We start from the raw sequence: 22,039 nt of genomic DNA, 5'->3' as shown, positions 1-22,039 counted from the left end.
TCTATGGTTTAACTTAGTTATTTGTTGTTGTATAAGTAGTGTGGTGATTTTGAAGGATTTTGAATAAACCTAGGGTTTTGGTTTAAAATCAAAAGAGGGGTTTTCAAATGCATGTTGCGGACTCGCCTTTTTCCGACGCCCCGCCTTTCGGAAAGGGTTTGAATAGAAGTGCTCACAGTTCAGACTCCCACGGTTCTGAATCTAGTCTCACAAAGTACAATGTGAAATTGATAAACACCAAAGAGTCCAATCCGGCAAATCTTTTTGGAAAAATTGATTTTAAATCAAATAAAGCCAAAATTGGACTGCTTTGCCAGATCACAGAGCTGCCACCTAAATATTTTATTTTTTGGAAATTTAGGAAACCCTGACTCTTGCCAAAGGCCACGTGTCCGTCATCACCAAAGTTGCCTCGGCTCGGGAACTTGGGTACGAGAGAGGAATGTCCTGAAATGACCACCCCCATTCGCCCGATCAAAGATCGGCCTCTACTAATCATGATATGCCATTTTATAAATACATGTGTTCTTATTCCAGTTATTAAAATAACTTTACTATGTGGCGCACGCAAGCAAGTATAGACTAGTCGCAAGACTTGGAACAATTCAACTCATGTTTGTTTGAAAATGATTTGAAGTTGCCACCCTCAAGTGGGCTTAAAAACGTGGGTTTTCCATCAAGCAAGATGGGCTTAAAACATGATTTTCCATAACAAAGTGGACTTAAAACTCACATTTGTTGAATCGTTCCAATTCAAACAACAAAGCCTTCATCCATAAGCATTCATGCAGTTTAGCATTTAATTACATAACATCATAGCAAGCATGCGAAACATGGTAATATGGCAATCACACTCATGCAAGGATGCTAAAGCATAAAACTTACCGAGTACTCCAAGCTAAAACAAAAACTAGTTAGAAAAATGCATGATCCTAACTATACAAGATGACTAATGCAAGACATGCAAAGAATGCGACTAAATAGGCTCGGCTACCTAATCATGGTATTTGCAACACTTTGATAGCATGCTTTGAAACACGTATTCCAAGAAGTGTATGGAAAGTACAATGCAGTTTGAATGATGCGCCGAGCCTCGGTGCATGCAATACAAATTAATAGATGCAATCATACAAGCATAAGGTATGCTAATTGAAAATGTCCCTAATCTAACCATCGAAAGTGGGTAAATAAAAGGGAGAAATATGTCAGGTTGGAAGACATGCACACATGCACGCACCCTTATTACAACATTACGCCCTCACGAAGGAGGGTCAAAATGAATAAGCTAACTAGCTATGCTAATTAAGCTAAGCTATTACAACACAGAACTAACTAACTATTCTAAGATAATTAAATATTACAAAACGAATTAATTGGCTAAACACTTTAACTAACTAATTACAAAACAAGTAAATTAGGTACCACTAATGTACTAAATAAAGCAGTTAAATAGCCTCGAGGGGTGAGGAATGCATGCATGCTCGACTTCTCCGCCCGAAAATGCCACCGCCTTGCCATTGCAGCCTCTGTTTGCATATGCTTGAACAACAACAGTGCAGCCGACCTCCAGAATGCCTCTGCTCCAACTCAGGAGCACACTTGTGCAATTTTTCATTGATGGTCGGTCGGATACCATTGGTGGCCGGTCCGCTACTACTGGTGGTCGGTTGGCTATTGTTGGTGGCTGGTCGGCTACCCCTTCTCTGAACTTCCTTTTTTTGCTGCAACAGAGAGCAAACAGAGGCAAAGTAGTGTATTCTCAAGGAGTGTATGTACTGCTACCCTCCTTATCATCACACAAGCTCAAAGGAGTGTAACTCTTGTCCCTCAAAACATCAACCAAGCATTTTCTATGCATGATGGCTAAGGAACCAAGCTTGTACAAGCTTAATGAGTGCAAACAAGACTCAACAAAGCCACTACCCTATCACACATGATCAAGGGTGATGGTGACCAAGGAAATTGGCACGTTTCATCACTTTGAGTATGAAACGTCCCATTTTTCTCGTGTTCGAATTAAAGTCCGATCCGAACACATGCAACGCAACACAAAGATGCTTTATCTTGCCTCTTTTACTGATTCATTTTTGTTTACCCATTTTAGATTACCAATCCATTCTTTAATCCATTAAGTCCATTGGTGAGAGTCTTCTAAAGCGAAATAGTTCCAGGCATGAGGGAAGCTTCATGCCGTTGGTAACGAACCCTCTAAAGAGGATTAAACCATTAAGCATGAGCCTTAACCTCAAGCTTAAGCAACCCTAAGGTTGAAACAATCCTCAAAGCAAATGAAAAAGTGAAGCAAAGAGGGAGGTTGCAGAGATTTTAAGTGCTGGAATTAGGCATGAAAAATCATTAAACATGCAATCAAGACACACAAATGATGCTCAATGCCTAGAAACACTAAGCTAGTGAAGAAAATTACACCACAGCTATGCAATACAAAGCTCAAAAGCAACAACCAGCCCAAAACAGATGCAAAATAGCCCAAAATATAGCTTACAACATTCTGAAATTATGCTAACACATGCTAGAATAATAGGCTAAAACATGAAGCATGCTAGACTAGTAAGCAAGACACAAGGAGAGGATGCTACCTCCTCCATTTTTGGACTTTAAAATATGTTTTTATCCACTGAGATAGCTCTGGAAAATAGTATTTAAAAGCTTGGAAAAAAGATAGCAAATGGGTGGGAAACGCAAGGGAAAAGGCCTCCAACACAAGGTACAAAGAAGGGCTATCAACCCCTCAACCTTTAATGGCCTTAGAACCCAAGCCTCAGCCCCAATACGCGGAGTTTTTTATAGCCGAAAATCAGTTGGAAAACATGCTGGAATGAAGACAAGAGTAACTAAAACAATAAGCTAAAACATGAGGTTACACTACAACCATGCAAAAGACTACTCATACAACACAAACAGCTCAAAATAGAGCTAAAGCAGCCCAAATCAAAGGAAAAAACATGCTGGAAATAAGCTAAGTTAAGCTACAAAAACATGCTAACATATAAGGCAACTAGGCATGCAAGCAAGACAACAAAGAGGAGAGGCTAACCCCTCTAATTTTGGACTTCAAAATAGGATTTTTGTCACTGAAAAAACCTCTGAATTTTAGTGGCTTAAGGGCCCAAAAAGTTTGATTTGAAGGGGAGGAAAGATGGCACAAAAGCTTTTAACAACAAAGGAGTGATAAGGGTGAGCCACTCCCTAACTTGAAGTGGCCCTAAACCAACACTTTTAACCCACAAAAATAGAGCTTTTTTCAGTTCAAAACCACCCAAAAAATAGTACAAAAAGATGGTAAAAACAAGTATGAAAAACAAGCTTAAAGGGTAAAGGTTATACCTCTTGAAGCCAAGCACACTTTAGGCACAAATGAGGCACCAAATCAAGCTAAAAGCACCTTATAAAGCTCAAAGAAGGTCCCAAGAAATCTCATCCCAAAGATAAGAAACTTTGGTTAAGGGTGTCTAGGCAAAGGAGAAGTGTATCTCTACTTGTATGCACAAAAGGGCAAGAGAGAGAGAGAGAGATATCTAGAGAGAGAGAATTATAGAGAGAGAGAGAGAGAGAGAGAGGCTCCCAAACTTTCCAACCTTGAAAACAATAGAGAATGGCTTCTATATATAGAGAAATAAGAGCTCAGGTCAAAAATATCGTAGAAATATCTGGAGCAGTGTGGAATAGCTGGAGAGGAAATATCTGCAAAATCTGAGCTTTCTAGACACCTATGGTCGACCAGCCACCATTGGTGGCCGACAAGGATAACTCTTGGCCGACATGGGGCCGTCAAACTCCATTTGTGGCCGACACATGGCCGACAAGCTTCATTGGTGGCCGACAAACAAAAACTAGTTTCTGGCCCCGACTTCAAACAGACATATCTCATTCATCCAGGCTCCTTTTCAGGTCATTCTTGAGTCTAAATTAAAGCCTTGGAAGTAAGCTTTCCAATGGTGGCAGCCTCAAATCAAAATTCCAAGTGTAAAAAAGATATGCCTCTTTTAGTTAAGGTTGCTCATTTCCAGCTCAATCGGATTGATGCCTAACTTCCAACAACCATATCTCCCTCATCCGGACTCGACTTGAGGAGATTCTTGAGTGTAAAATGAAGCCCCAAAAGTATTATTTCCAATGATGGTGGTCTCATAGCTGAAATCCAAGTGTACAAAAGGATAGAACTGATTTAGTGAAGGCTGCCTGGTTCCCTCTTGACGGTTTATATCCAACTTCTTCCCCAATTAGGTTTCTTCCCTTTCCTCCAATTTTCTTTAACTCCAAACCTTTAAAGAATATTTTTTGAAATAGTTTTCAAAGATTTCACCTCTCTTTCATTCATTTCCATTTTGTCCTTTCTCGGTTTACCGAAAAGCACAACATTTAACGAATTGCGAGCCTCGAAACATTATAGAAACTTTTTTCAAACATATTTTGAAAGAGGGGGTTTTAAGGCCTAAAATAATTTTGGTCAAAAAAAGGGGGTGTGAGGTTGGAATTTGACTCTCCTCTTGCCGAAGAAATCGAACCTTTGCACAACATAGCCTTCGTCCTGCCTCCGTCCTCAAACAAACAACCTGAGGCCCCCAAGTCTTAAGGGTGGTAAAAAATGGAGTATCTACAGATGTATTGATAATGGTTTTGGGAGTAGATAAGAAGTTATGGTGTGATTAATTTGTTAATTTTGATACTTGGGGTGGATTAGGAAGAAAGAGAAGTTTTGCCCTAAAATGTCTCAATTTGATATTTTGTATAAACAATTGGAATTGGTATAGAAAGTGGAAATTGGTTAGATGTTTATATAAATGGTGAAGTTGGATATGTATTACCTTTCACCTAAGGAAGTTTGAATAGTTTGTTTGTCTTCAAGATTGTATATCTGTTTAGAAACATTTGTTTTGGGCTATCCGTAGAAGATAGCTATGATTGTTGTAGATATTGCATGAAGTTTAGGTAAATTGAAACTAATCATTCATTCATTGTCATTGAACATGACTATGTCTTTAACACATGGAAAATGTATGATGTTTTGGAAAAGAAAGGAGATGTGCTCCATGTTTGGGAGAAGAAAGGAAATGGACTCCATTGAATTAAGTTGGCTTATGTGCCCAAAGTGAAAGTCGTGAAAACCACGCGTATACACGGGTGCCAATTCCCGCAGACAAAATATCCATAAAATGGAAAAATAGAAGTATTTGTATAATAGCTAGGTTGGTTAGAGAACTACTGAGTTGTACTCTTAGTTTAGTTGTCTGAATGAAATGGTGAATGGTTTATGAATTGAGATAAAATGAATTGAGATATAAATTTGACATAGTAAGATTTTGGAAAAAAGTTGTGAATGATTTCATCATGGACATTATATATGCTTATTACACTTATACCTTTGTTAAGATTGTTTTAGATTATTCCTGCTGGGCTTTGGCTCACCCTATATGGGAAAAACATTTTCAAGTGCTGGTGATATGCCTCCGGCAAGGCAATAGCTTGGAAGGAATCAGAGCTGAAGGCTTCTCTTTTGCGTATTATGTTATTGTTTTGATTCAAGCCAAGGGCATTACATGTATTGGATTTATATCCGCTTTTGTTGTAATCAAGCATGGTTTTGGAAAGATGTAAGTCTATAGGGAATTTATTTTGCTAAACTCTTTTGTATCATTTACTCTCATGAAATGAAGAATATTACACTTTGGTTCATATTGTTATTTACATATGGTCTTGAATGAATTTATGGCATTTATTTCGGAGCGTTATAACTTGGTATCAGAGCGTACCGAGTTTGAATACTTTGGGTACGTGGAAAGTGGTTATTGTCACAATGGGTTTGTCTCACTTGATGGGACTTTAGTATGTATGATGTGCTTACATGATAACATGCTTATGTGGTTATATGGGTATGAGGTTTAGTTTCTAGGATATTGATTGAGTCTATGGGTTTCTAGAAGTCCTATTAGAAGAGCACTTGATCACTACTATTTCTAATTGGAACTCTATCAACGCTAGGGGATGATCATTATCCAGAAATGAAATTCATATGTGTTTATGTGGCAACGTGCTTATGTGGAGTGAATTACTGTTGTCCACCAAATTAGGACGCGAGTGAGTTAGCTTCGACACATTTGTAAATGTGCTAATCTTTTGTGTTACCTTTATTAGGATGTTAGGATGTGGGCATGGTAGTACGCATGGTAGGCCTAGGAGGCATAAGGTGCCTTTACCGGATGATATTCCAGCATAGGAAGAAGGAGTCGGTTAGACCAATGTGGTCAAACTAGTGGATCAGCATGCCATGGGTGCCTTAACCTGCGAAATGGCTGGAGCATTGTGGGAGTCTATGGACATTCTCAGATTTAAGAATCAAATCCAGGCCCAAGTAGCTGAAGTAGAGTCATCTTTCTTGAAGTGGGAGTTTTTCCGGTGAAATTTGAATGAGTTTTTGGGTGATCCCAAGGAGCCAGTGAAGGCAGATGAGTGGCTTGAACAAATAGTGAAGACGTTTGAGATGCGTGGCATTGAGGACGACCAATTGAGAGTGACCTTGGCATCCATCCAGCTAAAGGAAGATGCAGGTCAGTGGTGGAAGTATGCACGTGGGTGCATTGGGATGACCTAGGAGGCTTTTGTTAGCGCCTTCCAAGATAAGTTCTTACCTCCCATAGTTCGGGAGAAGTTGAGAGATCAGTTCTCCAAGCTTGTGTAGTTGAACATTCCGGTGGCCGAGTTTGAGGCCACATTTACTAGCTTGTTGAGGTTTGCACTAGAACTCGTGGCGACTGAAGAACGCCATTGTTTACAGTTTGAGAAAAGGTTGAGGACCGGGCTCATGTTCAAAGTGGCCGGGTCAATGATTAGAGACTATGGACGCCTTGTGGAGGCAACGGCTCATTTGGAGACAGTAATGCAGATGGAGAAGGAGAGGAGGAGGGACTCTAGGAGGAGTCAGGATATTCAGGGGGACAGTAAGAGGCAGAGAGGTTCTAATCCATAGCAATCCTAGGGAGCTTAGTCGAGGTCCACTTTTCTAGTACCGAGTTTAGGTTCTGGGAGGGGTGGTTAGGGAGATGTCACTTGTCTGAAAAGTGGCCAGTTGGGCCACAAGTCTACAGCTTGCTCGTAGAGAGGAGGAGGGCAGTGGTCTACATCGTCTTCGGCTCGTTCTCAGAGCCAGAGTCAGGGGAGAGGCCAGCCGCTCACTTGTTATTAGTGTGGGCAAATGGGACACATGAAGAGGTTTTACCGTCAGTTGGGCGACATACCTGATGTGTCTAGCTCGAGGCAGACACAGAGCCACCAGTCAACACAGTCAGCACAGGCCTCAAGGGGTGAGCAGGTTGAGTAGAGACCTACAGGGCATGTGTATGCTGTTACCACGCCAGATCTTATACCAGCTCCTTCTGTAGTGAGAGGTACCTTCTTGTCTTGCAATTTAGTTGCTAAAGTGTTGATTGATAATGGGTGCATCCCATCCATTTATCTTGTCTGCATTTGCATTGATTTTGGGGTTAGAGTTGGCTCAGTTAGCATCTCCTCACTGTGTAGAGTCACCTATTGGTGGTGAGATTGTTTTGAAGCAGGGGTGTCGGGGTTGTGACATTGAGATTGCATGCGACAGACTTCATTTTGCATTTGTGTTGATTGACATGCCTAGTTTTGATGTTATTTTGGATATGGACTGGTTGTCATCGTATCAAGCTGTCGTAGATTGATATCGTCAGAGGGTTACTGTATATACCTTGAGTGGTGATTACTTTTATTTCTTGGAAGATCGAGTTGATAGAGTCTTATCACCGGTGTATGATCCGCGTGGGCGGAATGAACTTAATTGCCTTCTTGTCAAGTTCTTAAGTAGGGAGTGTGATGAAGTCTGAGTTAAGTTGCCAAGGGTGGTTTGTGAATACCCGGATTTTTTTCCTGAGGATCTTACCAGTTTACCACCTCATCGAGAGATCGAGCTCTCTATTGATTTAGTGTCTGGCACGGCACCGATTTCTATGGCACCGTATAGATTTGCACCTCCCAAGGATAGTTCACAGCCCGAACCCGCCCTTATGGATTAGAGTCATAACCGGCCAGTAATCGCGAGATTACATGTGGCCTCAGTCAGAAATCGAGTCAAATTTAATAATAGGGGGCCAAATTGCGGAAGTAAAATTTACAAAGATTGTCCAATGAGCTGTGCATACATGTCTTAACCAAACATTCTCATATTCATATAATAACTCACACCATACGCATATTCATATTATGTATGTAAGACATACATTCAGGATCATTCGATAGTCAGCATTAACAAAACCAAGGTCGTACAAAATTGGTCATACGTGACCTCAAAAGATCAAAGGACAAGTAAAACAAAGATAAGGCCTCTTGTGTGAGGCGACCTTGGTTGACCTCTCAAAACTTGGTTTCTCATTGCTCACTGGGGTTGAGGCTGGACATCCCACTACTCACCTACATACATACAAATAAGGGGTGAGCTAACGTCCAGTGAATAATACCAAAGCAAAGCAGTTCATGAACAAAATTCTTATAATCATAATTCACCATTACGTTTGAAAATCAATAATAAAGCAAAACGACCTCAGGTTCTTTTTATCATTTCTTAGACACAACATGGCCATGGGTCCATGTAGCATACAAAACGACCTTAGGTCCATCAAGGGCAAAAGGACCTTGGGTCCAACGTACACACAGAATGACCTTGGGTCCATTACACATGGAACAACCTTAGGTCCACTACTCACAGAATGACCATAGGTCCAATACTTACAGAACGACCTTAGGTCCAATTCATACACACATTTATTGTGTGTGCACATTTGAATCTATGATCGTATCCATTCTTATATCCAGAACAACCTTAGAGCCATATCTTTTCCTTATCCCAAACGGCCTTTGCCCAATCTAATAATCATGCAGAATGGCCTTAGGCCCAATCCACATCCGTATTGAATATACTGAATGGCCTTAGGCCCATTTCATACTCATACATTGATCGCTTCGTATATTTCATTCCGAATTGAGTGATTAGAATGCTCGTTCATAATATCGCTTTAAAGATTTAGAACCTTACCACATAGGCATCCTTTAGAAAATAATGTGTATACCAAAAATATCTTTGCTAAGATATTACTCACCATGTTTTCGTGCTTGATTCGTCCTTGGACTTGACCCTACATAATTCATAACACATTCAGTCATAATACTATTCAATCCATTCTTTAGTTTGCTTAACGCTCTTAGGCTTCTTTCGTGATCTTAATTCATTTACAATGTTTAATGCATGCCTAAGAGTACTTAGAAATGAAAGAAATCGGAAAACGAATCGTAAAACAACTTTTCAAAATTTCTGAAACAGGGTTCTCTGCTCGAGCGTAGCTTTTCTCGCTTGAGCGGATCCCTTTGGTTTGCAAAAGTACTAGTTGCCTCATTTTTGCACTCGAGCATGACTTTGGTCGCTCGAGTCGAGAGTCAAAACATGTGAGTGGGTGCTCGAGTGCAATTATTCTCACTTGAGCGAACACCAACGTCTGCAAAACTTCTGGGAGCTTGATTTTTACGCTTGAGCGGCACTTTCCCCGCTCGAGCGAACATGACAAATTCTGAAATTTCCAGAACTGTGTTTGAAGTTCAAAACTCGATTCCAAAGGCTCAGAACTTTTTTTTTTTTGGGTACAAAAACATGAAAAGGCATTACATGACATGGGAACATAGGTAATTTGAGACAAATTGTCCAAAATCATGATCTAATTCTCAAAGCATTTCACATTCTTCTTGGTATGGTCAAAGTTTATACATTCAAACTTCATATCTTCATGAATCATGTATGCATGTTAATTATTGACTCCAATCCTACTTCAAATGGCACAAATGATGCTCAAAATCATGAAGCTCATTAAACCTATGCATGCATTTGAGCTCATTAAAACTATGCATGCATGTGAATTTTGATACTCAATTCTTCATGATTGTGCACATTCATGGTAATTCTTTACATGCATGGACATATTAACTTCAATTCCATCAAACAGTACTCAAAATTTTTTCTTGATCACCAACTCTCTTGGAATTCACATAATTACAAGTTTAAACCCATGAATACTCACTTAAAGGCTCCAATTCTTCCAAATATAGTTAAGCCTTAAGTTAATTCTCCTCAATTCTCCAAGCTTGAGCTAAATCCTTCTAATTGTGTTGTTCTCTCTCTCTCTCTCTCTCTCTCTCTCTCTCTCTCTAGAGTGTAATCTCAGCCCAGTTGGAAGAAAATGAGCTCCAAAGAAAAAACCTAAGTGTATATAGGCCTATATATATGCTTGCTTAATCAAATTGATTAAGGCTAAGTAATTGTGCTTTAATTCAATCATATGGAATCTAATTATTTTGATCTGAATCAATTTTTAATTAAATCTCATTGTAGGCTCTAAAAATCATGCTAATCGTAAAAATACAGTCAATTTCAGTTTATGACGCCTCTACGGCCTTCAATTGAATTTTATAGCAGAAATCAAACAGATTTTCCTACAGTGAACAGATGTAAATTGAGAAACACATATAATCACATAATTAGCATTCAAAATCATATCAAGCTCATAATTGTAAGCATAATTAAGATCAATTAACATAACATAGAACAGGGTTGTCAAAATCATCCCTCATTTAGGAAGTTTGGTCCTTCAAACTTATTTTGCCTCCGTCCAGAAACAAATGTGGATAGCAGAGTCGCATCTCATCCTCATTTTCCTATGTAGCGTCCTTTTCATAATGTTATTTCCATTCTACCTTCCCCATTGGGATAGACTTATTTCTCAACTGTTTTACTTGCTGGTCAATGATTCGTTCTGGCCATTCTTCGCATCCCATATTTTCATCAAGAGCTATTCGGTGATAGTCAATCACATGAAATGGATCTCGAAGATAACCCCTCAACATCGATATGTGGAACACATTGTGCATTTGTTCAAATCCCGGTGGCAAAGCAACCCTATAAGCAACTAGACCAAGTCTTTCCAGAATTTGAAAAGGCCCAATGCAACGGGGTGACAATTTACCTTTCTTACCAAGTCTCCACTGGATTTTCATCGGAATCACACGAACAAATACATGGTCGCCAACCTCATACTCAAGAGGTCTTTTTCGAACATCCACATAATTCTTTTGTCGGCTCTGTGCTGTCTTGAGCCTTTGTTGGATGATTTTAATTTTCTCATAAGTGTCTTGTACAATTTCGGGCCCAAGTAGAGCCCTATCCCCGACTTTTGTCCAGCAAACTGGCGATATACACTTTCTACCGTACAAGGCTTCGTATGGTGCCATACCGATGCTGGAATGGAAACTGTTATTATATGCAAATTCAGCTAGTGGCAAATAACCTTCCTAGCTCCCCTGAAAATCTAAAGCACACATTCTGAGCATGTCTTCCAAGGTCTGTATGGTCCGTTCTAATTGCCCGTATGTTTGTGGATAGAACGCGGTACTGAATCTCAGTTCTGTTCCCATTACTCTTTGCAAGCTTTTCCACTATCTAGACGCAAATTTCGGATCTCTATCCGATACAATAGATATCAGAACTTCGTGCAAACGAATAATCTCATCAGCATATATAGTGGCTAATCAATAAGCATTATCAAATGTAGTTCTAACAGGCAAAAAATGCAAAAATTTCGTCAATCTATCAGCTATAACCCAAATAGAATCTATACCTCTGGGGGTTTGAGGTAGACCAATTACAAAGTCCATTGTCACATGCTTCCACTTCCATTTCGGAATAGGGAGAGGTTGAAGTAGACCGTCTGGTTCTGATGTTCAGCTTTGACTTGCTGACATTGAAGGCATTTGGACACATACTCTGCGGTTTCCTTCTTCATTTTGGGCCACCAATAACTTTGCGTCAAGTCCCGATACATTTTGTTGTTACCCGGATGCATAACAAACATTGACTTGTGAGCTTCATCTAGGATTCTCTTCTTTAGTTCAGGAATGTTCGGGACACACATTCGGTTTTGAAATCTCAACACTTCACGATTAATGCTGAATTCTGATTTCGGTTTTTCTTCAAACTCATCAATTATTGTCCTGAGGACCTCATCCTCTCGTTCCCTTTGCTTAACTTCAGTAATTATTGCTGGCTCAGTTGAAATGGCGGCTATCAATCTAGCTTGTTTATGTAATACCACTTCAATCTCGGTTCTCTCAAAATCTTGCAAAATTTCTTTTTGTTCAATAAGTAAGCAAGCTAAACTTCCCGTCGATTTTTTGCTCAAGGCATCAGCAACTGTATTGGCTTGTCGGGGTGATATTGAATCTGAAGATCATAATCTTTTATTAGTTCAAGCCATCTTCTCTGCCGCATATTCAACTCTTTCAGAGTAAAGAAGTACTTTAAACTTTTGTGATCCGTGTAGACTTCGTATTTTGCTCGATATGGGTAATGCCGCCAAGTTTTCAAAGAAAATACTACTACGGCCAATTCTAGGTCATGTGTTGGGTAGTTTTTCTCATGTGGTCTCAATTGTCGGGAGGCATAAACAATTACCGGTCCTTCCTGCATTAATATACAACCCAGACTTTTATAAGATGCATCAGTATAAATGGCAAAGTTTTCCAAACCTATGGGCAATGTTAACACTGGTGCAGTAGTCAATTTTGTTTTAGTTCTTGGAAGGCAGATTCTCTTTCATCGTTCCATTCAAATGGTTTCCCTTTGCGTGTCAGTTTGGTAAGAGGCACGACTATTTTTGAAAAATTCTTGACAAACCTTCTGTAGCACCTAGCTAAGCCCATGAAACTACGGACTTCTGTTACATTTGTTGGTGTAGGCTAGTTTACAATTGCCTCTATCTTCTGTGGGTCTACTGAAATTCCATCTCTGTTGATGACATGCCCTAAGAAAACAACCTCATCCAGCCAAAATTGACATTTCGTAAGTTTAGCAAATAATTTCTTTTCTCTAAGCGTTTGCAAGACAGTTCTCAGATGTTGTTTGTATTCAAATCTATTCTTTGAATATATCAGAATATCATTGATAAAAACCACAATAAATTCATCAAGATAATTCTTGAAAATCCGGTTCATAAGGTCCATAAATGCTGCAGGTGCGTTAGTCACTCCAAACGGCATAATAAGAAATTTGTAGTTACCACACCTGTGATGCCCCCAAAATAATACTATAAAGATAACTCATATGTGGATTAAATATGAGAAACAACATACTTTCATACATCAGAGTTTATTGTTTAACAAACAGTTAAATGCCATGTAGGCTTACATCTTTCCAAGTCACTGCTTGGTTACACAAATTGAGTCTCGCTCATTACATCTTATGCCCTCGGCATTACAAATAACAAACATATACACATAAGGCATAAATAAGAAGCCCTTGCTTTCCAAAAGTCCACCCATGCTATTGCCTTGGAGGAAATAATTCACCTGCACCTGAAAATGATATTCCTATATAGGGTGAGCTAACAGCCCAGTAGAAATAATCTAACACAATATATGAGGTTTAGCAAAGGTATAAATACCACGTATATAAAAAATACCGATACAGAAGTATTCAGAAGGCCTGCATATTCATATGCCACTAAGATCAATTTTATTTCATTTTCCTTCAATTCATTTCCAATTCATGTGCACTACTCAATTCATGAGTTAAATTCTTTATCTTTTAACAACCAATATGAGATTACAACTCAATAGTTTTTCCATAAATGCAAAACACACATAAAACACTTCAAACTTGCCACTTTACGGATATTTCGTCCGAAGGAATCGACACCTATTTATATATAAAATTTCGGGCCTTTCACCCAGGACACTCCGGCCAACTTGCTTTAAATGGAGTCCATCTCCTTTCTCCTCCCAAACAAATATACATACGCAATGTATTTATAAACAAAATCACATATGGAGTACATCCCCTATCTCCTCCTAATAAACATACATATACAATGTATTTAAAAAGATAATCACATATGGAGTACATCCCCTATCTCCTTCCAATAAACATACATATACAATGTATTTAAACACATCATCATAAACAATGATCAATTATAGCACATATTCAATGTGTTAATCCAACCGTCATATTCAATGACATAATTCAGTTAATTAGTTTCAATTTGCCTAATCATCATGCAGTTCTACAACAATCATGGCTATCCTTCACCGATAGCCCAAAACAATTATCACTAAGCAGGTAAATAAATCTATCAATAGATAAATTATTACATTTTCCATAGGTGAGTGATTTATCAATCCAACTACACTATTCAATTACATTTCCACCCAATTTCATCATTTCCAATCCAATTATATATTCCCATAATTAATTTCATTATTTTGACGAACAATTCATTTAATCCCAATTAGGGCATTTTTCCATCTTTCTCAAATAACAACCCCAAGGCTCAATTTCATCAATTATACACAAATAACCCCATTTCAAAACCCCATATTCACAATAGAGTCCAAAACCGAGAAACTCCTCTTTTATAATTTCAAATCCAAATCTTAGGTTTGTCCAAACCACAACCAAATCTCATTATCTATACACAATAACAAATAACTAAGCTAAAAACCATATTAGAGTATAGAAAATCCCTACCTCAAGTTTGACGAGAAAACATGCAAAAATTTACATTTTCGATTTTGTCGGATTTTAATCTCCACTGATCAAAATGTTACTCTCACCAAACTCTTTACTATGGTAATTAAAAGCAATCATTTGTTATTGGTGCCTTGAAGAATATACGAAGCTTTACTACAGACCTTTGATGCATAAGACCTCAAATCTGTGCTGGTGATCTGACAAGAACAGTTGCACAAATAAACACCCCACATTTCATATATCACTGATTTGTCTTCTAGCATGGGGTTAGATAAAAGCCAGTTCTCAGTAAGAACCAAGAAAAATGTACATTTTGAAAAGATCACAACTTTTATCTTCCACATTAATCGAGATGAGTGATCTTAAGATCACTTCTGCATCAGTAACCTTGTTATCCAAACAAGCTATAAGGTTTTGAAACGCCACTGCATGTCTGAGGTGTTTGCTCCGTGCATCAACTCTGAAATGCTCTCCACAGTTCTCAAGTAGTTCATGTCCCTAGGTACTTTGCTCCTGTTGTCAAATCTTCTGTGTAAAATAAAATAACTTGAAAATAAATTCAAAAAAAAAAAAAAATAACATATCGGATTTATTTATCGAACCGAATTAAAATTAAGACCAAGTCGAGTGTGTGACACTCTGTCCTTAAGACAGATTCGCCCCGCTACGGTGCTTACAGTTGAGTGGCGTCTATCTCCCAGGATACAATGATCTTCACAAATTGTAGTAGCACTCCAAACAATTTGTTCGGCGAACTAGAACCTGTGTTCTATACTCTCTTTGTTATTTTTCCTAAAACTAGAATGAAGGAAAATGCACTAAATAAAAGTTGGACAGCAATATAAAGAACGCAGACTGAATTTCGGGATCAATCAAAATTGGAATGGGGCTGCCTTTATATAGGCTTTGTTGGCACCTATTGAATTTGAATAGAAATGGTATGAAGAAGGGACATAACCCTTCCTTTAAAATAAAGAGACACCATGAAAGGTTTGCACCCTTTCATTCAAATGGAGGTTTGACCCTTCCTTTAAAACAAAAAGACACCATAAAAGGTTACACCCTTTCATTCAAAATGAAGTCTATTTCAATTCACAACTACCTCTTTATAAATTTTCCAACAATCCCCTACATGAATGAAATTGACAGAGAGAAAATGCAACAACATGATGTAATTACAGAGAGTACAGAAATTGGAAATATTCTGCAAAGGATAGGTAGCTTTTGGCTTTGAACCTTTCCTTGTGAGACACTATCGGATTTACTAGCTAACCAGTGAACATGATGTCTTGAACTGTTCAGCCGTTTGTGTAAACCAAGACAATAGAACTCACACAGTATATCCCCAAACACAGTTTAGTTCTCACTATTGTGTTCATTTTGGCCCTGAACAACCTGGTCTTTCATGAGTGCTTTAAAGACTTGTAGCCCTTCACAAATCTTATAGAACCGGCCCAGTTCACACTCACATAGGTGATTCTTATGAAAAGTATCATGTCATACTCTACTAGGTTTACCTAGATATAAGAATCATTAAAAGTATTACTTAACCTAAATCGCTGCAGACATCACTTATTTCATCATAGAAATGGGTAGGAGTTGGACTCCACAGTGATCTTTCTGAGTCAATCACAACTCGGTTGTCCCTTTGAACCTAGATCTTGGGATCTCCAGTCAACTAGGTTGGGTTGCCGTTGTGGTAACTCTTATTTCATAGGCTTTAGTCCCATTCCCCTCGATGAATTCTCAACTAACTCTCTTGCCAACCCTTTGGTTAGTGGATCCACTATGTTGTCTTTAGACTTAACATATTCTATAGAAATAATTCCATTAGAGAGTAGTTGTCTTACGGTGTTATGTCGACGACGAATGTGTCGTGACTTACCGTTGTACATATGACTCTGTGCTCTACCTATTGCAGATTGACTATCGCAATGTATGCATATAGCAGGCACCGGTTTTGGCCATATTGGAATATCTTCAAGGAAGTGGCGAAGCCATTCTGCTTCTTCCTCTGCTTTGTCTAAAGCTATGAATTCGGATTCCATAGTAGACCTAGCAATACAAGTCTGTTTAGAAGATTTCCAAGATACAGCCGCCCCACTAAGAGTAAAGACATAGCCACTAGTGGACTTTGAGTCTCTTGTATCCGATATCCAATTTGCATCACAGTATCCTTCAAGTACTGCTGGATATCTAGTATAATTAAGCCCAACGTTATGAGTAAATCGGAGATATCTAAGAACCCTTATAATTGCTTTCTAGTGTTCTACTCCCAGATTACTTGTATACCTACTTAATTTACTTACTGCATAAGTTATATCTGGGCGAGTGTAGTTCATCAAGTACATTAAGCTTCCAATAATTTGGGCATACTCTAATTGAGAAATACTTTCCTGTACATTCTTTGAAAGATACAAAATAACATCTACAGGAGTTTTAGCAAGATGATCATCATCTTTGCTGAATTTGTCAAGTAGTTTCTCAATGTAATGAAATTGTGACAAACCATATCCTTCTGATGTTTTTAATGTAAACACATTTGTCACACTCATTAATTTTGAATCCATTTGACATCATTGCCTTGTCAAATTTCTCATGCCATTGCTTTGGCGCTTGTTTTAAACCATATAATGATTTAACCAATTTACACACTTTCTTTTCTTTCCCTTGGAACAGAAAACCCTTCTGGTTGTTCCATGTAAATTTCTTCATTTAACTCACCATTTAAGAAAGCGGTCTTAACATCCATTTGATGAATTTCTAGATTGTATAGAGATGCAATGGCAATTAGCATTCTTATGGATGTTATTCTAGTAACCGGTGAGTATGTGTCAAGGTAATCTAGACCTTCTTTTTGTCTAAAACCTTTGACTACAAGTCTTGCCTTGTATTTGTCTATTGATCCATCCGCTTTCAATTTTCTTTTGAAAATCCACTTGTACCCAAGAGGTTTACAACCTGGTGGCAAGTCCATTAATTCCCAAGTGTGATTTTGCAAGATGGATTCAACTTCACTGTTGACAGCTTCTTTCCATAAAGGAGCTTCAGGACTGGACATAGCCTCTTTAAAAGTTAAAGGCTCATTTTCTAACAAATATGTTAGAAAATTTGGACCAAAAGATTTTGAGGTTCTAGCACGTTTACTGCGCCTAAGTTCCTCTTTCTCATTTTGATCTAACTCTTGTTCTTGATCATGTTCTTGATCCTGACTAGTAATAGTATCAAAAGATCTTTTATTAGTACTAGTCTCTTGTCCAGTCTTCTTTGGAAATACATGTTCAAAGAATGATGCATTCCGAGACTCAATAATAGTATTTACATGCATTTCGGTATGTTCTGATTTATGAATCAAAAACCGATATACACTACTATTCTTAGCATAACCAATGAAAATGCAATCAATGGTCTTAGGACCTATCTTAGTCTTTTTAGGACTAGGAATAGCCACTTTAGCCAAACACCCCCACACTTTTAAGTATTTGTAGGATGGTACTCTTCCATGCCACAATTCGTAAGGTGTTTGATTCACTTTCTTTCGGGGTACTTTATTAAGTATATAATTAGCAGAAAGTATTGCTTCCCCCCACAAGTTCTGAGGTAATCCAGAACTTATTAACATGGCATTCATCATTTCTTTTAAAGTCCTATTTTTCCTTTCAGCAATTCCATTTTGCTGAGGTGAGTAAGGAGCGGTGGTTTGATGAATTATTCCATGTTCTCTACAAAACTCACCAAAAGGTGATTCATATTCACCACCTCTATCACTTCTAAGTTTCTTGATTTTCTTACCAAGTTGATTTTCAACCTCATTCTTATATTGAATGAAAGTTTCCAAAGCTTCATCCTTGGTTCGAATTAAATAAACATAACTATTTCTAGTATAGTCATCTATAAAAGTGATAAAATACTTTTTCCCACCTCTAGTTTGAATTGATTTAAAATCACAAATGTCACTATGAATTAATTCAAGTGGTTCCGTACTTCTTTCAAATGAATGAAAAGGAGTTTTAGATAATTTTGCCTCAACGCAAATTTCACATTTATGATTTGAAACAATGTTAAATTTAGGTAAACATTCCATATTAATTAATCTACGCAAAGATCCATAATTTACATGTCCTAGTCTACCATGCCATAAATCTGAAGACTCAAGCAAGTAAGAAGAAGATGTAGTATTATTAATAACTGAGGGTACAACGGTTATTACATTTAACTTGAAAAGGCCATCAGACATGTAACCTTTTCCTACATACATCCCGTTTTTGGTAAGTACAAACTTGTCACTTTCAAAAACTAGCCTAAACCCATTCTTACTCAACAAAGATCCGGAAACAAGATTCTTGCGAATGTCCGGTACATGCAGCACATTGTTAAGAGTGAGTTCCTTTCCAGATGTCATCTTGAGTACAATCTTTCCTTGTCCTTCAACTTTGGAAGTTGAGGAGTTGCCCATAAAGAGTTGTTCACCATTGTCCACTATAGAATAAGATGTGAACATCTTTTTGTTGGCACAAATATGGCGAGTAGCACCAGTGTCCACCCACCATTCTTTAGTATTTCCGACAAGATTTGCCTCGGAAACAACTGCAGAAAGATTGATATCATCTATACCATTGGAAATATTGTCCACTTCAGTCATGTGGGCTTGAGCAGGCTTCTTGCTTGTTCTTCTTTTGCTTTTGCCTTTGAAAAAATCAGTTCTTAAGAACTTCTCTGACTGTTTACCATGATTCACTGATATAGTCCCAATATAAGGAGAGATTGGCGCAATGGCAATCACCATACCAGTACTGGTTTGAACATTAGTTTGACCAGTTTTAGTAGCTATAAATTCTAAATTGTAAACCACAATTATAATTAGAATTTAATACTACACAGAAAATAAAATCAAATTCACAGAATTAAATTCTGTAAAAATAAAAGAAACAAGAATGTAACTTTTATTTTCCAATTAATTTGAAAATAAAATAAAATTTTATTTAAACAAATTAATTCCACACAGAAAATTAAATTCTGTAAAATAAAAGAAATAAAAACTATAACTTTTATTTTTCAATTAATTTGGAAATAAAATTAAATTTTATTTAACCAAATTAATTCCACACAAGAAATTAAATTCTGTAAAATAAAAGAAATAAAAAGTATAACTTTTATTTTTCAATTAATTTGAAAATAAAATAAAATTTTATTTAACCAAATTAATTCCACACAGAAAATTAATTTCAGCAACACTTCAATAATTAAAATACTGAAAAACAGAATTTTAATTAATGAAAACTCAGAAAATAATTTCTAAAAAACCAAAATTAATTTTCTGACAAAATTCTACCAAAATATATTCTGAATTGTTAATGACACCAGTATACTACTAGTTGTTGTCAAAGAAAAGAGACAGTATATTACTACTATCTGTCAAATAGCATATAATCACTATTTGTTTTTCCAACCAGAATATTATTTTGTAAATTCACAAAAAATAATTTTCTTCCGAAATTATTTATTAAATGAAAAAGGAAAACAAACGAAAAATTCTGTAAACAGAATAATTCGAATCTGTCTTAAGATTGTTGTCAAATCTTCTGTGTAAAATAAAATAACTTGAAAATAAATTCAAACAAAATAAATAAATAACATACCGGATTTATTTATCGAACCGAATTAAAATTAAGACCAAGTCGAGTGTGTGACACTCTGTCCTTAAGACAGATTCGCCCTGCTACGGTGCTTACGGTTGAGTGGCGTCTATCTCCCAGGATACAATGATCTTCACAAATTGTAGTAGCACTCCAAACAATTTGTTCGACGAACTAGAACCTGTGTTCTATACTCTCTTTGTTATTTTTCCTAAAACTAGAATGAAGGAAAATGCACTAAATAAAAGTTGGACAGCAATATAAAGAACACATACTGAATTTCGGGATCAATCAAAATTGGAATGGGGCTGCCTTTATATAGGTTTTGTTGGCACCTATTCAATTTGAATAGAAAAGGTATGATGAAGGGACATAACCCTTCCTTTAAAATAAAGAGACACCATGAAAAGTTTGCACCCTTTCATTCAAATAGAGGTTTGACCCTTCCTTTAAAACAAAAAGACACCATAAAAGGTTACACCCTTTCATTCAAAATGGATTCTATTTCAATTCACAACTACCTCTTTATAAATTTTCCAACAACTCCAAGCTCTTATATTTTGAGGTGGTCCCCCACAACCAAAATCCACTCACTTGTAGGTGAGAGAATAGCGGTCCAAAAGTCACAGGCAGATGTACTAAGCACTTCCTCCGAAGAGTATAACATCAAACAAAACGTCCATGTTGCTATGTATTTTTCTACATGACCACGGGCATAAACCAATTTTAAGAGCCATCCATTTACCAATAACCTCTCAAGGAAAACTTCTCCTTTCTCAACATCAAGCTCAACCAGTGAATTGATGTCATTGTTCATGAAAGACTGCAAAAGCCCACAGCTTCCAAGCTCATGAAATACTCTAGTGGTCGAGTTTTCTAATTTCCCTGTCATATTCTGTCCTCTATGACTCTCAAATACCAACCAAGATGTCTGAAAATTTCTCTGAGAAGAGAGTGTTGAAGAACAGCAGCAACCAATAATCCCTTCATTTATTAAATGACATAGAGTAACAATATCACCACCAGCACAAAATGCCCGGCCACGTCCTTTCAACACCACAAAGCCAATGTCGGGGTTATCTTCCCAGGATTTGTAAAACTTCCGTAACCTTGCCCCCACAGCAGTGTTGAGGGCATTGAGAACAGAGGGTCTATTGAGAATTGCAGTTCTGGACCAAGCTTTCCCTTCAACTAGAACAATATTGCCGAGATCACCGCTGAGGGCATTCCTGGAGGAAAAAGAGCTAAGGCTTCTGTAGTAGCCAGAGACGAAGCCAGACTTGCCAAGACAACGTTTGATTACAGATGCAGACTTCAAGCCCTGCATTCTCTCTCTCTCTCTCTCTCTCTCTCTCTCTCTCTCTCTCTCTCTCTCTGTCTCTCTGGCCCATCTCCGAAATGGAGGTGGTTCTAGCTTGCTTTCTCAGTGAATTAGTGATGATGGTGCTGTGAACTTGCGATGATTATGATTATTCCCTCCCTCTCTCTCTTAAATAAATCATTCTCTACACCTTTTGACTCCACTCCAGCACCTCCTCTTTTCTTTTAGTAGACCACACCACCTTTTGTCTACAACCTTTTTTTTTTCTTTATCATTTTCCCACCGAAAGTGAACAATCCTCTCAAATAATTTTCCACCACTAAATTTTTATATTTTATTTGGGTCTAGACAATACCTTGTTCAAAATGCAGTTTTCTCAACATGTTCTGCCTTCACCTACAACTAGTGGTAACTGGATCGCAAATCGATTTTCGGAAAGACTTTCGAACCCTGTAACTAATCAAATAAATCGTCAAT

General features: G+C 37.6%; 1 pseudogene; it reads right to left on the bottom strand.

Moving 5' to 3' along the window:
• Positions 1–14,560: 14,560 nt before the first annotated feature.
• LOC145824014 (uncharacterized) lies at positions 14,561–21,568 on the bottom strand (annotated as a pseudogene).
• Positions 21,569–22,039: the final 471 nt, after the last annotated feature.

The sequence above is a fragment of the Camellia sinensis genome, chromosome 4, assembly GCF_055761805.1.
Source record: "Camellia sinensis isolate YWXY chromosome 4, ASM5576180v1, whole genome shotgun sequence".
Lineage (NCBI taxonomy): Eukaryota > Viridiplantae > Streptophyta > Magnoliopsida > Ericales > Theaceae > Camellia > Camellia sinensis.
This window is presented reverse-complemented; position numbering and strand designations above follow the sequence as displayed.